The sequence below is a fragment of the Varanus komodoensis genome, unplaced genomic scaffold, assembly GCF_004798865.1.
Source record: "Varanus komodoensis strain SLA01 unplaced genomic scaffold, ASM479886v1 scaffold73, whole genome shotgun sequence".
In the NCBI taxonomy this organism is placed as follows: Eukaryota; Metazoa; Chordata; class Lepidosauria; order Squamata; family Varanidae; genus Varanus; species Varanus komodoensis.
The window spans coordinates 2,877,070-2,884,938 of record NW_025336386.1 but is presented as its reverse complement, the minus strand read 5'-3'; positions in this window follow the sequence as shown (position 1 = coordinate 2,884,938).

The following is a 7,869-nucleotide window of genomic DNA, read 5'->3' as shown; positions in this document are numbered from 1 at the left end:
GGTAAAAGAGAAAGGCTTGTAGCTACCGACAGCTTCCTCATCCAGGGACCTGTCCAGTCCTCTTTTAAAACTGTCCAAATGGGTGGACAGCACCACTTCCCATCGCAGCGAATTCCATAGTTTAAGGATACACTGTGTGAAGAAGGACTTCCTTTGTTCTGTCCTGAACCTTCCCCCAGTCAGCGTGGAGTGTTACAAAAGCCTCCTGCTCCACCATCTGCACACTCCCCACTCCCTGCACTGGACAGACCCAGCTATCATAGCCCCTCCCCACAGAGAGCGGCCCCACCCCGCCCCCTGATAATTTTTGTTGCCCTTTCCATACCTTTTCCACTTTGATAATGTCCCTTTTCAAGTAAAGCAACCAGAAGAGAACACAATATTCTAGGTGTGGTTGTAGCACAGATGTCTATAAGGGGAGTAAGATATTAGCAGTCTTATTTTATTTTTTTATTTCATTCCTAATTCTGCTTAGCACAGTGTTGGCCTTTTTCACAGCAGCTGTGCATTTGGCCAACGGTTTCATTGAGCTTTCCACTACAACCCCCAGTTCCCTTTCTTGCCCAGTCACAGCTGGTCATCTGAGACTGCTCTGCTTCTGAGCTTTGGCTTGTGAATTTATTTGTAGCCCTAAAACCCTGAACCTACACTAGGCCTGCCTGCTTGCAACCTAACAGCCATGGCATGCAAGGACAAGGAGATGGGAAGGAAGGAGGAAAACCAAACTCTGGTGCTTAAGTGACGGTACATATGATGACGCACTAGGATGGAAGGACGGTTAAATAGCCTGATGAATGCTTGCTTGCTGCCATTTCGGTGAGAAGAGCTTTCCCAATGAAGCAGCATGCAGAAATGTCTCCATGGCCTGCGGCTAAACTGTGTTCTTTGCGCTCTCCAGAGCAGGGTGGCTGGCCAGGTCCCTGCAGCACAGCTTTCGCCTACATCAGGGCTCCCACCCTTCTGCTCGCACTAGGTGCGTGCCCCCCATCAGCACTTTCATGCTGCTGGGACAGAGGCCAGGACAGGCAGAGCAGCTGGTCTTCCCCAGCTGATGGTGGCAGCCAGAATCCCGCAGCCAGCATAGAGGGAACCACATTGGAGGGGTGGTTTTACGCATGGCAGGTCTTCTCACTGGGGATACCCCAATATGCTCCCAAAAACACCAAAATGGCAGTGTGCTGCAGAGATTCAAAGTACGGGGCTGGGACTTGGGAGACCCGGGTTCTCGTCTACACTCTGCCATGGAGCTTTGTGTGGCTTTGGGCCAGGCCAGGCATGGGCTCTCAGCCCAGTCTACCTGGCGGGGTGGTTGCAGTGAGGATAAATGATCAAGTGGAGGATTCTGTAAGCCTCCTTTTGTTTCTTGGGGAAAAGGTGGGATGTAAAAGAATGGAAGGAAGCAAGCCCCCAGAACAGGAAATCCCAACCTGGGATGCATGTACCCCAGGGGTACGAACAAGAACATTTTAGGGGTAGGAGGAAAAAATTGAATAATGTCCAGAAAAGGCATATACATCAAGAGTGTAAGACAAGATACAAGTCAAAGGTTGTGAAATTAATTGAACATTATGATAAGCGGCTGAGCAGTTTTTCTTCATTATTTATCCTCCAGAAAAGCCCTGTTCACTCACCTTGATATTTTGGCACATGGAGGGGGGGGGGTCCCACCCTGAAAATGTGTTGCGAACACGCCATTACATCATCTGTGCTCGGTGGCACACCTCTCACTCTTGAACATTTGAGTGCCATTTATTGGTACCTGGATGTAGTATATTGACAGTTACAACCTATAAATTCGGAGTAATAGCAATTACATTATATGAATTACAAACATTTTGCTAACATGAAGAGTACGGTTTCGGGCTGACCGAGCGGTACGCAATTGAAAAACAGTTGGCACACAATTTGGAGAAATCTTTCTTGTTCCTAGATTTTTGCCTATACATTCGAGACGTACCTGGAATGATCCCACTGGGAGGCTCTTGAACAAGGATGTGTCCCCTTGTCTGCAGTGGCAGTCCTGGAGCCGGCGGCGGTGACCTGCACAGTGCGCCGGGGGAGGGCCGCCTGCGTTCTGGAATGGGGAGGTGTGCCCAGGTAGAGGAATGCTCAGAGCACAGCCTGGCCTCCCATTGGCCGGGGCGAAGCTAAGAAAGGGGCCGTGCGGCCAGCGGAATGCTCAGCGTGGCAACGAGGATGGCTGCCAGAGCAAGACCTGGGAAAGTGAGCTTCTGAGGGCTCCCCCCTCCCTGTGGCACCTGCAGAACTGGAGTGGGAAGGGAATTCTGCCACAGTATCCCCGCACAAGCTGTGATGTTTAATCCAGACTGGATGATCTCTGAACATGCGAATATCTGAATACCCAGAGACAAATACATGGAATATCTCATCTGTGGCAACACCGTATCTGATGTCTGTGCTTGATATCTGACAGAAATGCATAGTGGGCATGCGACATTCCATATGGGATTGTGGCTGACAGCTGGCAGCTGGTGAGAGATACGGACGGGATGGGCTTCCATACCCCTGGGGTCCTAACTGTCAGGAAGTACTTCCTGGCATCCAAATTGAACCTTGAAATGGTCTTTATTTTGGAATGTTCCTGTTTCATGGAATAAACAACCGTGAGGTGACAGAATTCCAGAAGTGTATGATCTATGCACATGTGTCATGAAGCATGCAGAGGTCTGGAGCAGGCAGTGCATGTGATTTAATGCCCCTGCTCATATGTACACATGCTCAGTGTGGCACAAGAAGAGCTGCTTGGCTTTTCTTCACATCACTTTTGGAGTGCATCCTGCCCCGTCACCTGTTATGCTTTCAAATGTTGCTGAAGCACCCAGAGGGCTCCAGCTGTTGAGAAGAGCAATAATATCATAAAAAGAGAAAAAGGAAGCTCCTGTACTTATTTTAACCACATAATTTGTGCCACTGGCCTTGCTCTGGGATTGTAAAGGTGCCCCCTAGTGGCCTCAAGCAGGGCAGTGTTTTAACCTTCCTCCAACACCCTTTATTCCCACCCTGAAAAGTGTGACTCCACCATTTACCAGTCAATTACTGTGGTCCGGCTGGCCCCAGCTGTTGTCAAGGATTGGTATCGGCTGAAACCCCCAAACTCACAAAGCCCCCGCACTGCCCCCAGGCTCAAACCCACAATCCTTGCTTTGCATATGCGCCCAGGACAGGTGCAGGCAGCAAGAGAACTTTCTTGAGGTCCAGGCCTTGTTCCTTCCAGGCGATGGAGGCTGAGAGGCCGTGCCCAAGTCCCCTCCGCACCCATCACAGGGTTGGCATTGTGCTTGTTGGTGGAGCCAGATCATTTTGACCAGATTTTTGTTCTACGTGAGCTAATCTGTACTGGCCGTTAATGCACATTAGCATGAGCACGAGTTGCATTAGTGCGCACTTGTGCACATGTGCTAATGCACCTTGATTAAAGCACATTTGCACTAATGCAAACTAGTGAAAATTCCCCCCAAAGTGAAAAACCAGTCTGCATTTCATGGACTTAGGAAAAAAACCCTACTCTGCTGCAGAATCTGCAAATTAGGTTCACAGAAATCCAAAGTCATTTGAATCCACGGCGGATTTCTCCAGAAGTTCCATACACCTTTGTTCATAGAAGACGTGCTGAAGGTTCTGCAAGAAATGAAAGGTCAACACAGAGACTGGGTTCAAATGACAGAACCTGCACTTAGGGCTTGAATACCTCTCGATTGTGGGCTATGATGATGGGCATGTTGTGAGCGGAGCCGGCTGGAGCTGGGGGTGGCCCGCGAGACCCCTTCTGGCTCGCTCTGTTTCTATGTCCCACTTTTTCTTGGTCTTGTGTGGCACCAAGGTATCAATCAACCAAAACCAAAATCCACACATCCGCCCCCAACAGAAAAGCAAGTAACTGTGCTGCCCCCCACGCAACCATTGCTGCCACAATGTCTGTCTGCAAGAGAACCCCACCCGTTCTCGCCTCATGGGCAAGAAAGCAATTAATCACACACACACCAGTGCTGTTGCTACATCCCACTTCACCCCCCCCCCCAAATAAAAACCCAACACCCAGAAAGTTGGAAAACACCAGGGGTTCTCGCACACAACTCTTGAGACCCTTCCCAGCAATATGGGCACATGAGACTCCATTACCCTGCATTCCCTCCAGTCTCTTTGCCTCTTAAAATCCCTTCACCTCCAAGAGGTCCATTTCCCCAGCGTGAAAGGGGACATGAGACCCTCCTCCACCCTCACAGCACAGCCAGGATGTCATGCGACCCCTCCTCTATTTCTCTAAAAAATATAATTGCTGCCAGAACCCGGCTTGCAGCCACAGGCTGCCCTGCCATACCTCAACTCCCACCCCAACCCCTTCGTACCCCCTCCCCAGAACCCCCAGCAACACCGAGCCGCTGTTCCAGGGCAAGGAACACTGCACAGGAACACTCCTTTGCTGGATGGGTCCCTGGCTCCTGCCCCACAGCTGGTTACCTCCCTCCGCCAGCCTCTCCTCCCACTGAGCTCAGTCTCCCCACCCGCCCCTCACTATCCCGCCGGCCTCTCTCTCCCGCTGACGCTGGGGCTGGCTGGCCGGCCAGCTGGAGGCTCTGCTGCAAGAGGCTCCGGGGACCCCCGTCCTGCCAAGAGGCCTGCCCGCAACGCAGCCTGCCACAGACTCAGGTGCTAACGGCACCCACCTGGCTGGAGGCACAGTGGGAGAGTCTCTGCCGGCCTGATGCCGGGCAGCGCCGACCCGAAAGGGGACGATGCCAAAGGCGGTTGCTGCTTCAGGAAGAGCACAAGGGGAGCCCCCCACCCCAGCAGTGCCTGGGGGGCGTGGGCTGCTCTTCATAGCCCTGTGCGTGTGGGGATGGGAGAAAGTGGGGTTCTGACGGGGAACAACCAGCATCGTGATGGGAAGGGGAAAACGTGGCGCCACGTTGGGGCGGAGGGCTAGCCAGGAGAGGGGAACGTGGCCCAGGCGACAAGCAGCTTGCCCGGTTCTGGCCTGGCTCCCACATGCAGGTGCGGTGGTTGCCTTCACCCTGCCCACTGGTCCCTGGATGCTGCTCTTCAGCGCCAGACGGAGTGCAATGGGAGCCCCCCTCCCCCTTCCATGCTCTGATCATGAAAGGGACACCTGGCCTGGCACGCGGCATTGAGACCTGGGTGGGTGAACAGTGGGGAGTTCACCTCTCCCAGCTCTGCCCACCCGGCTATTTGGTGGGTAAGCTGTTTGGTGGCGGCATGGCCTAGAGGAATTCCATCTCCCCTCCAGGCTGGCTCCTCGCCTAGAGTGCTTGCATCATGTGCTGGGCCAGTAGGACAGATTGGGGACTCGGTTGGTCCACTGTCCACCCCATGACCCATCAGCTGCCTGAGTGGACAGAGCGTATTCGTCCGAGTGTTATGCCACAAATGATTGAGTTAAATTTGAGTAAGTGATTAATGAAATCCCAAGGGACATTGACAGATGAGCATTTATAAAGTTAAGTCTATGGGGTAAGGTAAAATACACTTAAGATGAATGCCATACCTCATCTGGTTTGTGAGGTATTCCCTTATTCACAGCTGGCAAGTATGACCTGAAGCGTAACATTTCATACATTTTTACGTACCGTGACTATCCTTGAAATGGATGGAACTTTTGATCAAAGGGGTGGATTTGGCGACTGGAGCCTTCCTTATAGATTGGGCCTATTTGCTGAAGCTTTGGAATCTTCCTTCCTAGATCCTCTGTCCAGGTGGATTGCACTGGGTTTGCCTCAGACCAACGGAGGGAATGGTCACTAGAGAGCTGCCGCTTACGTGTTCACATTAACGGTGGTTTGGCCTATTTTCACAAGTAATAATGAAAATTTATGGGGGAATCCAGAGTTTTAAATTGGCAAGAAAACATTGCCAATGTTTGGCAGACTTGGATGGGCAGGCCAGGCTTGACTTTGGACCAGCTCGTCTGTCCCGATGATGATTTTTTTTGGGGAGGGATTCTCTTCTTTGCAGGGTAACCATCAGCAACTCCAGCTGCATGGCAATATATCCAAATGGAACACCTGTTAAAATCCAGGTTGTCTTGCTACTTTACAGCTTCAGAGTCGTATGTGTTATTGGAAGTATTGACTGAGGCCGGACAACTACATAGGTCTAGAATTCATGTGTATAAATATCCATTGTCACTGAATAACTATGAAGTGCTGGCTCTCAGCCAAAAAAGGACGGTCTCTGTGAACCGACCAGAGACGAAAGTGATTGGACGGGCTAGAAATATCCCAAATAAAATAAATAAATAAATATAATGACCTAGAGCCCCCCATTTTGCCCAGTCAATGGAAAGCTTAAATATTATCTGTTTTGCAAGGGATCGTGGCTCTCAGGCTATGCCTAATTCAGCAGAAATTGATGTTTCTGAGCATCACAATGCCTCTTTGATAACAGTTTGATTAAATTTGTCAATTTTTGGAGGTGCAATGCCACTAATGCCTCTCTTCTTTATGTGTTTTGGCAACGCCCAATGGCAACTTCCTTTGGGAGGATGTAATGATTTGGATAAATCTCATGATCTTAAAATTTCAGACCCATGTTCTTTTGAATTATTTATCTCTTGGAATTTAATGCAAAGTCATTGTAAATGGATTTTCTGCAGCTTTTTGACATCTAAAAGAAAAAAAATTCCAACTCTGGAAGGATAAACTGCTCCCTGCAGTAACACAATGGGTGGAGCATTAAATGGAACATTCAAGTTTTGAACAGGTGGCCTTAGGCATAACCTATAAATGGATAAATATACAGATATTTGGGGTACCTTTTTTGTAATCTATGCATAATAATTTTAATGATGGCAGTATGTTCTGTTGCATATTAATACCTAGTAATATGTATGTAACCAGTGTTTGTTGTTGTTGCTAGTCGCAAAGTCATGTCCGACCCATCGCGACCCCATGAACAACATTCCTCCAGGCCTTCCTGTCCTCCACCATCCCCCGGAGTCCACTCAAGCTTACACTGACTGCTTCAGTGACTCCATCCAGTCACCTCATCCTCTGCCGTCCCCTTCCTCTTTTACCCTCAATTGTTCCCAGCATCAGGCTCTTCTCCAGGAAGTCCTTCCTTCTCATTGGGTGGCCAAAGTATTTGAGTTTCATCTTCAGGATCTGGCCTTCTAAAGAGCAGTCAGGGTTGATCTCCTCTAGGACTCTCCTCCAGCACCACAATTCAAAGGCCTCAATTCTTACTGATCTTTTAAAATCTTATTCAAAATTGTGATTTTATTCCATTCTTCTTTTTCTTCTCCAGTGGGATGCTTTCATTTGGCTTTTCAGTAGCACAATAAAAAAGAGAGGTTCAGTTGTTGGGCCAGTAAGAATAAACAAAATGTTGCTCTGGTACTGCAAAGGCTTGCCATTTCGTTTTATTTTTTTAGCTGGGAATACAGGCCAGCCAGTGCTGACAGGAGCGCTCAGCTGCATGCCTGGAATTCAAGTGAAAGCCAGACAAGAAGTCAGCCCTAATTCCTGGATGTGATGTGGTGTCCTGCACTTTTTGCAACCCTTGATAGGTTTATCATTTCAGTACCTTGCAAGTTGTTGGGATATTCAGATAAGTCCTGGTAGAAGGTTGCTTATGTGTGTCCTTGTGTGATAAAATCATACCTGCAACATCTCTGCACCCCTTTCTCAGAAAGTACCGGAATTTCAAGGCAGCATTCTGTTTAGTGTTATTTTCAAAGCTGTTCCTTTAAGAGATGGCTACTGCCTTTGGCTGGAAAAGCCTTTGCAGTATGGGGCTCCCCAGGAAAGTTAACCCCTGGCTATTCTTAGGCTATCAGCAAACAAAAATGATAACTTTTCCCAGCAGTATTGCGATCACCCTCATTTGCATGCC